Raw genomic sequence first — 15,008 nt, forward strand, 5'->3', positions numbered from 1 at the left:
ATTTTGGGACTTCCCTGGTGGCACAGTGGTTAAGAATCCGCCTGCCAGTGCAGGGGACATGGGTTCGATTCCTGGTCTGGAAAGATCCCACATGCCGCAGAGCAACTAAGCCCATGTGCCACAACTACTGAGCCTGCACTCTAGAGCCCGTGAGCCACAACTACTGAGCCCGTGTGCCTAGAGCCCGTGCTCTGCAACAAGACAAGCCACCTCAATGAGAAGCCTGCACACCACAACCAAGAGTAGCCCCTGCTCGCCTCAACTAGAGAAAGCCTGTGCACAGCAACGAAGACCCAATGCGGCCAAAACTTAAATAAATAAATAAAAATTGTTTAAAAAGATAAAAAATAGATTTTGTTTTTTAGAGCAGTTTTAGGTTCATAGCATAATTGAGTGGAGAGTTCCCATATACCCCTAGGCCCCACTCATACATATCAACATTCCACACCAGAGTGGTACATTTGCTACAGTTGATGAACGTACATTGACACATCATTATCACTCAAAGTCTGTAGTTTATGTACCTTTTATGGGTTTTTACAAATGTATAACGACATATATCTACCATTATAGTATCATACAGAATAGTTCCACTGTCCTAAAAAAAATCTCTGTTCTTCTGTTCATCCCTTCCTCTCCGTCAGCCTCTGGCAATCACTAATCTTTTTTTTTTTTTTAATATTTTATTTATTTATTTGGCTGTGCTGGGTCTTAGTTGCTGCACGCGGGATCTTCGTTGCGGCATGTGAACTCTTAGTTGCGGCACGTGGGATCTAGTTCCCTGACCAGGGATTGAACCTGGGCCCCTGCATTTTGAGCACAGAGACTTAGCCACTGGACTACCAGGGAAGTCCCACTAATCTTTTTACTGTTCCTTTTCTAAAATGTCATGTAGTTGGAGTCATACAGTATGTAGCCTTTTTAGATTGGCTTCTTTTACTTAGTAATGTACATTTAAGATTTCTCCATGTCCTTACAGAGCTTTGATAGCTCATTTCTTGTTAGTGCTGAATAATCCATTGTGTGGGTGTACCACCATTTATTTATCCGTTCACCAGTTGAAGGCCATCTTGGTTACTTCTAAGTTTTGACAATTATGAGTAAAGCTACTATATAATTTGTTTTTTATACAAAATAGATCTTGATGTTTGTTTTTCTAGAGTGAAATGCTTGTTCCGTCCTCCTCTCCTTGGCCGTGCTGCGTGGCTTGTGGGATCTTAGTTCCCCAACCAGAGATCGAACCCGGACCCTCGGCAGTGAAAGTATGGAGTCCTAACCACTGGACGGCCAGGGAATTCCCTCGCTTGCTCTTTTTAAAGAAGAGTAACATGCATTTCATATTTGTTGTGAGCTTAGATGGATGTTTAGATTCATAACCTATTATAAAGTGGGCCAAATAAAGCTTTCCTTTTCCTACTTTAGCTTTCATCTGATTACCTTCTGTGTGCTTTATTGTCCTCATCTTTTATTTTTTTTAATGATATATCAGTTTTTAAAAAATATTTTATTTATTTTCCTTATTTTTTTTTTTTGGCTGCATCGGTTCTTCGCTGCGGCACACGGGATCTTTGTTGAGGCACGCGGGATCTTTTCGTTACGGTGTGCATCTGCTCGGGTTTCTCTCGAGTTGAGGCACACGGGCTTCTCTCTAGTGGTGTGCAGGTTTTCCCTCTCGTTGAGGTGCGCAATCTCAATAGTTGTGGCATGCGGGCTTAGTTGCCTGACCAGGGGTTGAACGTGCGTCCCCCGCGTTGGAAGGTGGACTCTTTACCACTGGACCACCAAGGAAGTCCCTAGTTTCCTCATCTTTTAAATGTGGACAACTTTTCCTTTCCTCCTCAACAGCTGTGCACCCTGGCCTGATACCTGGGAAATTGGGCTTTAGGTAGGTAAGCATTTTACTTGGGAAACTATAATCTGTGCTGTGAGCAAACCTTATTGCTGTATGTGTTCCTTATTGAAATACTGGCCCTGTGGGAGGGCGAAGGATCTTGGAACTGTTTGTAAAACTTATTGAGGGTAAAAATCCTTATCTGAAGGTGATGAAAGCAAATCAAAACCAACTTTCCTTTAAGAATTTTATCTTTTCAAGTATAAGACTGTAGTTAGGGTCATACCCCCTGAACAAAGCAGGTCGATTTTCTAGTCCTCGTACAACCTGAGATTAAGGTAAAATCCTTTGTTAGAAAAAAGTTCAGATAATTGGTTCCGATATTCTTCATTTGACTGATAAGCCCTAAAAGCTGTGCAGAGGACTTTGTTTCTCCTTTGGGCTCATCTTGGAGCCTTTTGATAACTGTACCGTTTGCTCCCTGTATCCAGTCTGACTGCTGGGTCTGCTGAAGACTATGTGAGTGGCTTTGGTATACTGACAGCATTGCTTGGCTGTACTTTCTTCCCAAGTCAATTTTTTTGTTTTTATGTATTATTATTACTTCAGTTTTCCCTATTAAAATATTCAAATTTTGGACTTCTCTGGTGGCTCAGTGGTTAAGAATCCACCTGCCAATGCAGGGGACATGGGTTCGGTCCCTGGTCTGGGAAGATCTCACATGCCGCAGTGCAACTTAGCCTGTGCGCCACAACTACGGAGCCTGCGCTCTAGAGCCCGCATGCCGCAACTACTGAGCCCACGCACCACAACTGCTGAGCCCGCGTTCTGCAGCTACTGAAGCCCTCATTCCTAGAGCCCGTGCTCTGCAACAAGAGAAGCCACCGCAATGAGAAGCCTGCGCACTGCAACGAAGAGTAGCCCCCACTCGCCACAACTAGAGAAAGCCTGCGTGGAGCAATGAAGACCCAACACGCCACCCCCCCACAAAAAAATTCAAATTTTGTCTTAACAGATGTTGTTAATGGAGCCCCACAGAGGCCTTGCATCTGAACTATAGCATTGTCTTGGTAGCTGAACTGGTGATGCCAATATGGTTTCTCCTCTGCCAGGATAGAGAGTGGGGGAAGGTGGGAGACCTCATTTCTTTTGAGTTGGCTTATAAATTAGTTTTATAATGCAAATAGCAACTGCTACTGGATTTAGATGTTGTGGTTTTTTCTCTTACATATTGCCTAAGGGTACAATTTCAGCCGCTCTTCTCAAAGTTTTCTCCTGACCATGGACATTGATGCTGGTTGTCAGCACTCAGCGTATTTCCTGGGAGATTTGAAACCCTCCAAGATTATATTATCACCCAAACGTTGGAGCTATAATGTGAAGGTTTCCAGATACCATGCTTTCTTCAGGTGGGATGGTTTCAGAGTCTTAGACATTATTTTAGAGTGTGGGGACTTTGGCAATGTTGTGTTCAGTTTCTAGGTGATATCTAAAGTTGTAGAGAAAATATGTGATATTCTTAAGGGCAAGCCTGGTTCTGAAACTTTTGGTGTCCCCACTATTTAGTTTCTCTTCCTCACATTCTGTGGCCTTGCTTCCTTGTAGTGTGAAAAAGGCACAGGAGTGTTGTCTCTAGTGTCTGAAAGGTTTGGGGTCCCCACATCATTTTGTTAAGGCAGTAAACTTTTTAAAAAAAATTTTAAAATAAATTTATTTATTATTTTTGGCTGTGTTGGGTCTTCGTTGCTGCACGGAAGCTTTCTCTAGTTGCGGCGAGCAGGGGCTACTCTTCGTTGCAGTGCGTGGGCTTCTCATGGCAGTGGCTTCTCTTGTTGCGGAGCACAGGCTCTAGGCGCGTGGACTTCACTAGTTGTGGCGCGTGGGCTCAGTAGTTGTGGCTCGCAGGCTCAGTAGTTGTGGCACACGGGCTTAGTTGCTCTGTGGCACGGCACGTGGGATCTTCCTGGACCAGGGATCGAACCCGTGTCCCCTACATTGACAGGCGGATTCTTAACCACTGCACCACCAGGGAAACCCAATGCAGTAAACTTTCTGGGCAAATGAACCTCCCTGTGTACTTATTGCCTAGAGTACTAATCTCACTCAATCCTGTTCAGGAGTGGTGCCTGCCTCACCAGACTAGATTGAAAAGATCCATCTTGGAGCTCTTCTTGGAACCAGGTGAGGAAGGTGAATGCTGGTATTTCAAGTATTAGTTGTGGAGCCTTACTTAGACAAGTCATCTGATTTCTCTGCTACTTTGCTTGTAATATTGGATTGACAATACCTAATCTCTTTACCTTATGGTGTTGATCAGATAAAGGGGAAGCTTGTCAAATGGTTAACCTATAGCTTGTTTTATTTTTCTAATTTTATTTTTAAAAATTTATGTATTTGGCTGTGTCGGGTCTTAGTTGTGGCATGCGGGATCTTTCGTTGTGTGTGGGCTGTCTAGTTAACGGCACGCAGGCTCAGTAGTTGCAGTGCACGGGCTTAGTTGCCCTGCGGCATGGGGGATCTTGGTTTCCCGACCAGGGATTGAACCCGCATCCCCTGCATTGGAAGGCGGATTGTTACCCACTGGACCACCAGGGAAGTCCCTATCATACTCTTTTTTTTTTTTTTTTTTTTTTTTTGCGGTACGCGGGCCTCTCACTGTTGTGGCCTCTCCTGTTGCAGAGCACAGGCTCTGGACGCGCAGGCTCAGCGGCCATGGCTCATGGGCCTAGACACTCCGCGGCATGTGGGATCTTCCCAGACCGGGGCACGAACCTGTGTCCCCTGCGTTGGCAGGCGGACTCTCAACCACTGTGCCACCAGGGAAGCCCCATACTCTTTTAAAATTGCTTATTTGCCTCTCCTCTCTACCTGCTCTCCATCCTCACTTTCAGTTTTCTGAGGGCAGGAACTGTGTTTGTCTTATTACTACAGTATTCTACAGGGTCTCATTCATTTTGGGTACTCAGCATATATTTGATTATATACTTTAAAAAGGTGTTTTTGCAGATATTTTAATGGTTCACGACTGATTTGGAGACTTTATAATTACGACTTAGACACAAACTTGATTTGGTGAAAAGTGTTCTGAAACTTATAAAGACTGCTCAACTGGAGGATATTGTGTGGGTCAGGGCCAAGTAGAACACTAGATTTTTCAGGCCAGCACAGGGCATGCCTAGGCTGTTTTGGTTTTCGATATTCTGCATGAAAAATAAAATTATTTTTTTAGCATAGAAAGTAAAATGAATGATAAGTTTCTTCCGTATTTTGGAAGGTGTATTATAAAATATGTGGTTGTGTTAGCTATTTCATGAGTGTCTCCAAAGAAAATGCTGCCTTTAGCTTCAGGGAGCCGAATATTAAGCTTGAGTAACTTCATGAAGCAGAGTGTACCAGGTAGGGCTCCTTAGGCCCTTAAACATGTTAACTTGACTGTTTACAATGTTGTATTACTTTTCATTGGTAGATTGTGAATAAAGCAGAAGACAACTTCTCTGACTTTTTTCATCATACATTAGTTAGGCCTGTTCTAAAATTTCATACAAGTGGAGTAATATCCTGTGTACTCTTGTGTAGGGCTTCTTTCATGCAGTGTACTGTTGAGGGATTTATCCATGCTATTGCCTGTATCATTGGTTCATTCCTTTTTATTGCTGTGAAGTATTTCATCGCATGAACATTCCAGTTTGTTGAACTATTCCCCTTTTGATGGACATCTGGTCTGCTTCCAGGGTTTGCCTTATAAGTAAAGCTTCTGTGAACATTTTTGTACAAGTGGTTTTGGAGAACATATACATTCATTTCTCTTGAGGGGAAGTGAATTGCTGGATCATAGGGTAGATGTATGTCTTGTTTTATAGGAAACATTAACACCTTTTTCAAAATAGTTGTACCATTTTACATTCCGACCAAGAATGTATGAGTTGTGATTGTTCCACATCCTCAGCAACATTTAGCGTGTTGTCAGTGTTTTGAATTTTAGCCATTTTTGTGAAAGTATTGTGATATCTCGTTGTGGTTTTAACTTGCAGTTACCTGATTACTAATGATGTTGAGCACTGGTGTCTCTACTTAATGGTCATTTGTATATTTCCTTTGTGAAGTACAATACTTGTTCAGATTTTCAGCCCATTTTAAAAAAATGGAACTGTTAACTTCCATCTATTATTGTGTTTTAGGAGCGCTTTTTATATTTTGAATACCAGTCAGATGTATGTTTGTGAAAATTTTCTGCCAGTGCATGGTGGCTTGCCTATTTATTTCTTATAAGTATATTTTGAAGATGAGAAGTTTTCAGTTTTGTTGAAGTCTGATTTATCAATATTTTCTTTTATGGCTGTTGCTTTCTGTGCCCTTGCCTATCTCTAAGTGCAGGAGATTTTGCCTGTGTTTTCACCTAGAAGTTTTACAGTTTTAGCTTTTACATTCAGGTCTTTGATCCTCCTTGAATTAATTTTTGTGTATTGTGTAAGATTGAGGTTGAGGTTCAAACTCCCTCCCCACCCTCCACCAGTATGGATATCTTGTCCCAGTACCAGCACCATTTGCTGAAAAGACTCGTGTATTTGTTATCTATTCAATTACTCCAAAATTTAGCAGTTTAAAACAGCAAACATTTATTACTTCAGTCTCTGAGGCTCAGAAATTGAAGAGGGGCTTAGCGGGGTGATTCTGGCTCATAGTCTCTCATGAAGTTGCTGTTAGGATGTCTTCTGGGGCTGCCAGTGATAGAGGTTTGCCTGAGGCTGGAGGATCTGCTTCCAAGATGACTTACTTGGCTTTTGGCAGCAGTCCTCAGTTCCTTGATATGTGGGCTCTCTGAGTACCCTCCTGGTATGCAGTTGTGTCCTCCAGAGTGAATGATCCAAAACAGTAAGGAAGAAGCTTCTTATCTAGTCACATACTGTCACTTCTGCCATATTCTGTTTATTAGAATGAAGTCATTAAGTCCATCCCATACTCAGGGAGAGGCGAGAGGAGGGCTCTGCCTTTTGGGGGAAGGAATGTTGAAAAATTTGATGTAGTTTAAAATCACCACAACTTTCTCTGCTCCTCTGTTTGCTTTAGTACTTTTGTCAAAAATTAATTGACTGTATAGGTATGGGCCTATTTCTGGGGTCACTGTTTTGTTCCTTTAATCTGTTTATTTATCTATATGCCAGTACCCCACTGCTGTAGCTTTATAGTGAGTCTTGAAGTCAGGTAGTATAAGTTGTCAAACTTTATTCTATATCAAGATTGATTTGGATATTTTAGGTTCTTTGTATTTCCATATATACTTTAGAATTAATTTGTCAATTTCTGTGAAAAAATCTGACATTGTGGTTGGGATTTCATTGAATCTATAGATTCATTTTGAGAGAATTGGCAACTTAACAATATTGAGTCTTCTAATCCATATACATTATATAGATCTCCATTTATTTACGACTTTAATTTCTCTCTGCATTGTTTGATTGTTTTCAATGTTGAGGTCTTTCACATATTTCGTTAAATTTATTCCAAGATATTTAATATTCTTTTAGTGCTATTGTAAATGAATTGTTTTTTGTCAATATTATTCTTTTTATTTAATTGAAGTACAGCTGATTTACAATATTATATTAGTTTCAGGTGTACAGCATAGTGAGTCAGTATTATACTCCATTAAAAGTTATAACAAGATAATGGCAAGAACTCACTGTTCTATATAGTATATCCTTCCTGCTTATCTATTTTATACATAATAGTTTGTTTCTGTTAATCCTATACCCCTTATTTGCCCTGCTTCCCTTCTGTCCCTCCTTTGGTAACTACTAGTTTGTTTTCTGTATCTCTGAGTCTCTTTCTATTTTGTGTATGCATTCATTTGTATTATTTTTTGGATTCCACATATAAGTGATATCATACAGTATTGTCTTTCTCTCGCTTATTTCACTAAGCATAATATTCTCTATGTCCATCCACTTTGCTGCAAATGGCAGAATTCTTCCCCTTTTATGACGACGTAATATTCCATTTGTGTGTGTATATATGTGTATATGTACACACACACACACACACACACATGTATATACACACACACATACATTTACTACATCTTCTTCATCCATTTATCTGTTTATGGGCAGTTGGGTTGCTGCCATATCTTGGCTATTGTAGCTAGTGCTGCTCTGAACATGGGGGTGCATATATTTTTTCAAATTAGTGTTTTAATTTTTTCCAGATATATACCTGGGAGCAGAATTGCTGGATCATATGGTAGTTCTGTTTTTATTTTTATTTATTAATACAGTATTTGTTTTTCTCTTTCTGATTTACTTCACTCTGTATGACAGACTCTAGGTCCATCCTCCTCACTACAAATAACTCAATTTCGTTTCTTTTTATAGCTGAGTAATATTCCATTGTATATATGTGCCACATCTTCTTTATCCATTCATCTGTCGATGGACACTTATGTTGCTTCCAAGTCCTGGCTATTGTAAACAGAGCTGGAATGAACATTGTGATACATGACTCTTTTTGAATTATGTTTTTCTCAGGGTATATGCCCAGTAGTGGGATTGCTGGGTCTTATGGTAGTACTGTTTTTAGTTTTTTACTGTTTTTATTTTTTTAGAGGAAACTCCATACTGGTAAATGAATATTTTTTTAAATTGTAGTAAAATACATATAACATAAAAGTTGCCACGTGAACTGTTTTTAAATGTATAACACAGTGGCATTAAGTACATTCATAATGTTGTGTAACCATTATCACTGTCTATTTCAAGAACTTTTTTCATCATCTCAAATAGAAGCTCTGTACCCATTATATAGTAGCACCCCATTCCCCCCCGCCCCCCACCCCCTTGCAGCCTCTGATCCGCTTCTATCTCTATGAACTTGCCTATTCTAGATATTTCATATAAGTGGAGTCATATAATTTTTTTCCTTTGGTACCTGGCTTGTTTACTTAGCATAATGTTTTCAGGGTTCATCCATTTTATAGCATGTATCAGAATTGCATTCCTTTTTATGACTGAATAACGTTCCATTGTATGTATATACCACATTTTATTTATGCATTCATCTGTTGATGGATATGGGTTGTATTCACTTTTTGGCTATTGTGAATAATGCACACTAGTGTATAAATATCTGTTTGAATCCCTGCTTTCAGTTCTTTGGGTTAGGAGTGGAATACCTAGGAAAAGAATTGCTGGATCATATGGACATTCTCTGTTTAATTTTTTGAGGAACCACCATATTGTCTTTCACAGTGACCTCACCATTTTACAGTCCTACCAGCAGTGCACAGGGTTCCAATTTCTCTGCATCCTCACCAACTTTTGTTTCTGCTTTTTTGATAATAGCCATTCTAGTGAGTGTGAAGTGGTAGCTTATTGGGGCTTTGATTTGCATTTCTCCAATGACGATGTTGGGCATCTTTTTATGTGCTTATTGGCATTTGTGTATGTTCTTTGGAGAAATGTCTAGTTAAGTCCTTTGATCAGTTTTTAATTGGGTCATTTATTTTTGTTGTTGTTAAGTTGTAGGAGTTCTCTTTGTATTCTGGATATTAATCCCTTATCACACGTGGGATTGCATATATTTTCTCCCATTCTGTGGGTTGTCTTTTCATTCTCTTGATAGTGTCTTTGATGCACAGAAGTTTTAAATTTTGATGAAGTCCAGTTTATCCATTTTTTTGTTTTCTTGCTTGTGCTATTGTTGTGATATTCAAGAAATCATTATCAAATCCAAGGTCATGAAGTTCCCCCCCACCCATGTTTTCTTCTAAGAGTTTTATAGTTTTAACTCGTAAGTTTAGGTTTTTGATCCATTTTGTTTATTTTTGTATATAATGTGAAATAATGGTCTAACTTCACTCTTTTGCATGTGGCTGTTTTGTTTTCCCAACACCATTTATTGAAAAGATTGTCGAGACTTTCCTGGTGGTCCAGTGGCTAAGACTCCATGCTGTCAATGCAGGGTGCCCGGGTTCAATCCCTGGTCAGGGAGCTAGATCCCACATGCCACAACTCAAGATCCCACATGCTGCAACTAAAGATCCCACATGCTGCAGTGAAGATCCCGCCTGCCGCAACTAAGAGCACAGCCAAATAAATTTTTAAAAAGAAAGAAAGAAAAGATTGTCCTTTCCCCACTGAGTGGTATTGGCACCCTCGTCAAAAATCATTTGACTGTATATTTGAGGGTTTATTTCTGGACTTCCTATTCTGTTCCGTTGGTCTATATATCTGTCTGCATGCTAGTACCATACTGTCTTGATTATTGTAGCTTTGCAGTAAGTTTTGAAATCAAGAAATGTGATTCCTCCAACTTTGTTCAAGAATTTTGGCTGTTCAGAGTCCCTAGAGATTCTGTATGAACTTCTGGATGGGTTTTCTATTTCTATAAAAACTGCCATTGGGATTTTGTTAGGGATTTCAGTCAGCCTGTAGATCTCTTTGGGTAGTCTTTGTCATTTAACAATAGTAAAAGTTCCAGTTTATCAAATGGGCTGTCTTTCCATTTATTTACTTCTTTAATTTCTTTCAACAATATGTTACAGTTTTCAGAATACAAGTCTTTCACCTCCTTGGTTAAATTCATTCCTCAGTATATTTATTCTCTTTGATGCTATTGTAAATGGAATTGTTTTCTTAAAATTCCTTTTCAGATTGTTCTTTGCTAGTGTATAGAAATGCAGCTCTTTTTTTGTGTGTTGATTTTGTATCCTGCAAATTTGCCAAATTCGTTTATTAGCTCTAACAGTGGTTTTGTGTGTATGTATGTAATTTTAGGGTTTTCTATATATAAGACCATGTTATTTGCAAACAGATAGTTTTTACTCTTCCTTTCCAATTTGGATGCCTTATATTTCTTTTTCTTAATTGCTCTGGCAGGAACTTCCTTTGTAATTTCTTGAATCCATTGGTTGTTCAAGGTTGTATGTTATTTAATTTCCACGTATTTGTAAATTTTCCAGTTTTCTTTTTATTGATTTTTAGTTTCTGTTGTGATTGTAAAAGTTACTTTGTATTATTTCAGTCTTATAAAATGTATTTAGACTTGTCTTCTGACCTACATATGATCTTTCCTGAAGAATGTTCCATGTGCACTTGAGAAGATTTATTTTTCTGTTTTTGGGTTGACTATCCATATATATCTGTTACGTCTAATTGGTTTACAGTGTTGTTCACATCCTCTATTTCCTTATTGATATTCCATCTGTTTTTGATATTGTTCTGTCCATTTCTGAATGTGGGATTTTGAAATCTCCAGCTATTCTTGAAGGACTGTCTTTTTTTCATCTTCTGTGCTATCAGTTTTTACTTCACACGTGTTTTGCCAAAAGCCTGCTTTTGGTTTCAAGGTTCGTTGGATTCACTGGCAAAATAACCACTCGTCTCACACAACTGAACAGATTTAATTAATTTTTTAATAAAAGATTATTTAACTTAAGTTCAATATATAGTCATTAGAAGGGAGTGAATAGAAGTATTCGAGAGACATAACAGAGTGTACATTACCAGATTGGGCTGACACCTACATCCAGATTCAAACAGCAGCTGGGAAGTCCCGAGTAACAGCAATCCGGAGTCCCAGTGGTGAAGGGTCCCGGGCGGTGTGTCCACCCCACAGGTGAGACTTCAGATTGAAACTCTGGGGACTTCCATTTATAATCCCAGACCGCACACTGTGATTTTGGTTTGCGTGCAAAAATGCAGCCCTGATTTAACTGTAACAATGCTGTTGCTTTCACCGCTTGAGTCACAAGATTTTCCAGACCCCGGGGGACTGGCCAGGTGCCCAGGGCTCAAGAAATTCCAAGACGCACTCCCTTTCTTATCATAAGTGCTACTTGTTGGTAACAATTGTTAGGTGTGCAAGCAGGCACACAGTCCAGGCAGGGTGACAAATCAGTCTGAGGCCTACTTCTGCCTCTGAAGCCTGAACAAGACTACTTTACTAGTTTTCCCAAGATTTGGCCTCTAGGATTGTTTAGGCTGAAGAGCATAAGAATAAGGCAATATAACACGAGCAGTTTTTCGAATACGGTAAGATAAGTAACAGTTACAAACAGCGAGTAAGAGTAATATAAATAATGCAGAGAACAATTGTCGAGCCTTGGGGGATTGAGTAAAGAAAAAGTCCCACCAAGTATGAGAAGTATGCTTTTGTACATTAACTCCCACATCTATTAATTTGTTAGCTGCAATAGTAGTAACAATAGAGTGTTTGAACAAAGTACAGTTATGTTTACCTATAAATTTCTGTAGTAACGCTGTTTACTGTAATACCTTTTTCAAAGGTTCAAGTGGTAGGCTAATATTAGGAACAGGTAAAGTAGGAATTAACATTTGAGTCCACAACAATTGTGTGTGTATGGGGGAAAAGAAATAAGTTGTTGCTTTTCAGTATAAGTGATCTGTATGTGCTAGACATCCTGAAAAAGGGTTTCCTAGCTGATAATTAGAAGTTGTGTTAATATCATCAGTTACAATACATACAAATTGGGGAGCAACGTCAAAAAACATACTATAGGATTGAGGAAATATAGTCGATTCACAGTAGTTAATGGAATTCTCTAATAAACAGGGTTCCCAGATGTGTGAAGTCTGGCCACAAAGCAATCCTTGAATAGTCTTTTCACAGTCTGTCAATAAGTGGTTGTGATTATTAAAATCTAAGTAATTTCCAGCAAAATGAGGCAACCAATATTCATTTCCAAAAACAATAGGCAACACGTGAAATTGACAGCCATAGAAAGTCATAATTAGAAAAGGACAGGCCTTGTTTGCAGGGCAGGTGAAGTTGTCTTGAGTTCGGGTGTGGCTCATGTTTTCCCAACGGAAGATTCCCCAACGTTTTCCTTCTTTATCCTTTCTCAACTGAAGCAGATACCCTGGGGTTAAGGCGTGGGTGACGATCCACATCACAGTCAGGCTTCCAAAAACGGTCTATTCACGAGAATAACAATGGGTTAATGGCGCATATTTTCATTTTTCTTGTCCAGGGATCAACACCAACACAGTGTCATCCTTTCCCGCACAATTACATCAGCAGGTATAGGAGGACCATTGGATTGCTTCACCTTTAGCTCCAATTGAATTGTGCTCTGTTGTGGATCTAAATCCTCCATCTCCCCAGACAGTTAACAAAGTAGGGGGTTCTCCTTTCTTGATTTTCCAGTTAGACAGGGGAGAATAAGTAGTTGAGCAATCCTGTTGTGTTTATTAATAAATAAATCATCATTACCTTCATTTTGTAAAATCACTTTAATTTCTCCTTGATAGTTCAGGGTCAGTCACTCCTTGGACGCAGATGCCCCTAAGGGCTAAGCTAGAGCATTTCTTAATTAGGCCAAAATGTCCAGGAGGCATTTTCATACCAATGCCAATTGGTATAGTAAAAATCATTCTCTTAGTAAGCCTCTGCTCAGTCGTAGAATGCAAATGGAGGCCTGCTGCCTCAGGAGAGGCTCGAAAAGGAGCTAATGCTCCAGGTAAAATTTTCTAATATTCAATTATCTCTGGATGGAAATCCATCCTATGAATTTGTAGATTTGGTAGAGTCATTCTCATTAAACCCAACTGGACGATTGTTCAGAATATTTAAGGCAGCATTTAAGTTAGTCCTCCAATTTTTATAAGAACCCTGTCCCAATTTAATCACTTGTTCCTTTAGTAATCCATTCATTCTTTCAGTTAAGCCAGCAGCTTGAGGATAATATGGAATATGAAAAATCTATTGTGTATTATGTTCCTGGGCAAATTCACCTTTGAAAGTTACCCGTTATCACTTTGTATTTGGAGTGGAACACCATAGTACAAATTAATTATTTCTAATGTTTTAATAGTGTTAGTTTGATTGGCTTTTCCACATGGAATGGCCACCGAGTATCCAGAATAGGTGTCCACTGCAGTGCACACATATTGGCAGCCTTTATCACAGATTAATGGGCCAGTGTAATCAATTTGCCATATCTGCCCAGGCAGTTTGCCACGTGCCAATTGTCCTTTTATTAGTTGTGGCAAGCTCCTGTGTTTAACATGTTGGCAGATTGGACATTGTAAAATAACAGACTTAATGAGATCCATAGTCAAGGAAATACTTTGATCCTGAGCCCACCTGCATGTAGCTTTTTCTCCCAGATGGCCACATTTTTTGTGTGCCCAAAGTGCCAAACCTTTGAATTCACTAGAGTGTGGGTTGACTTCCATCGTCTGGATCTGATTTTGTTCATCTGTAATTGAATTATACCATCATTCCGTGGAATGGGAGTACTATGAGCGTCTACATGAAAAACTGAAACATTAGTTTTCTGGACAGTTTCCTAAATATCCACCCATAATTCTTTCCCCCACAACTCTTTTGAATGAATTTGCCAATTATTTTTAACCCACGTTGGAAGCCAAGTTGCTAATCCATTGGCCACAGACCAGGAATCAGTATAAATAAGACATTCTGTTAAGTTTTCTTTTTCAAAACTTGATATACTGCATATAGTTCAGCAAATTGACTGCTTTTTCCCTCTCAAGTGTTAACAGTTCAGTTGTGACTGGATTATAGGCTACTGCTTTCCAGTAATGAACAGATCCTATATATTTTGCTGAGCCATCTGTAAACCAGGCATGTTTCTTTTCTTTCTCAGTTAAAGAGTCAAAGGGGCTTTCCCCATTTTACAGGCGACTCGATTAACTCGGGTTTAATCATAGTCTCTTTTTTAAAATTAATTAATTATTTTTGGCTGCGTTGGGTCTTCGTTGCTGCGCACGGGCTTTCTCTAGTTGCAGGGAGTGGGGGCTGCTCTTCATTGTGGTGCGTGGACTTCTCATTGCAGTGTCTTTTGTTGCGGAGCACAGGCTCTAGGCGCACGGGCAGCGCGTGGGCTTCAGTAGTTGTGGCTTGCAGGCTCTAGAGCACAGGCTTAGTAGTTATGGCACACGGGCTTAGTTGCTGCAAAGCATGTGGGATTTTCCTGGACCAGGGATCGAACCTGTGTCCCCTGCGTTGGCAGGCGGATTCATAACCACTGCGCCACCAGGGAAGCCCTAATCATAGCTTCTTGCTCAAGACCTTCAATTGGTATTTCAGAAATCCTTGCATGTAAAACAGCGGCACCCTGTGGGCCTTGTTTGGCCCAGTCCTGTATATACCATTTCCATTTGACTATAGTAGACTCTTGGGCTTGCCCAATTCTGTG

General features: G+C 39.7%; 1 protein-coding gene and 1 non-coding gene across 8 annotated transcripts in view; one reads left to right on the top strand and one right to left on the bottom strand.

Moving 5' to 3' along the window:
- The window catches only part of IP6K1 (inositol hexakisphosphate kinase 1), a 70,900-nt gene that overhangs the window by 7,912 nt on the left and 47,980 nt on the right, over positions 1 to 15,008 (top strand). The gene's annotated exons all lie outside the window — the stretch shown is intronic.
- On the bottom strand, positions 778 to 849 carry TRNAL-CAA (transfer RNA leucine (anticodon CAA)). The gene has a single exon. It is a non-coding gene; the product is annotated as a tRNA-Leu (tRNA).

This window comes from Neophocaena asiaeorientalis, unplaced genomic scaffold (genome assembly GCF_003031525.2).
Source record: "Neophocaena asiaeorientalis asiaeorientalis breed wild unplaced genomic scaffold, Neophocaena_asiaeorientalis_V1.1 scaffold680, whole genome shotgun sequence".
Classification (NCBI taxonomy): Eukaryota; Metazoa; Chordata; class Mammalia; order Artiodactyla; family Phocoenidae; genus Neophocaena; species Neophocaena asiaeorientalis.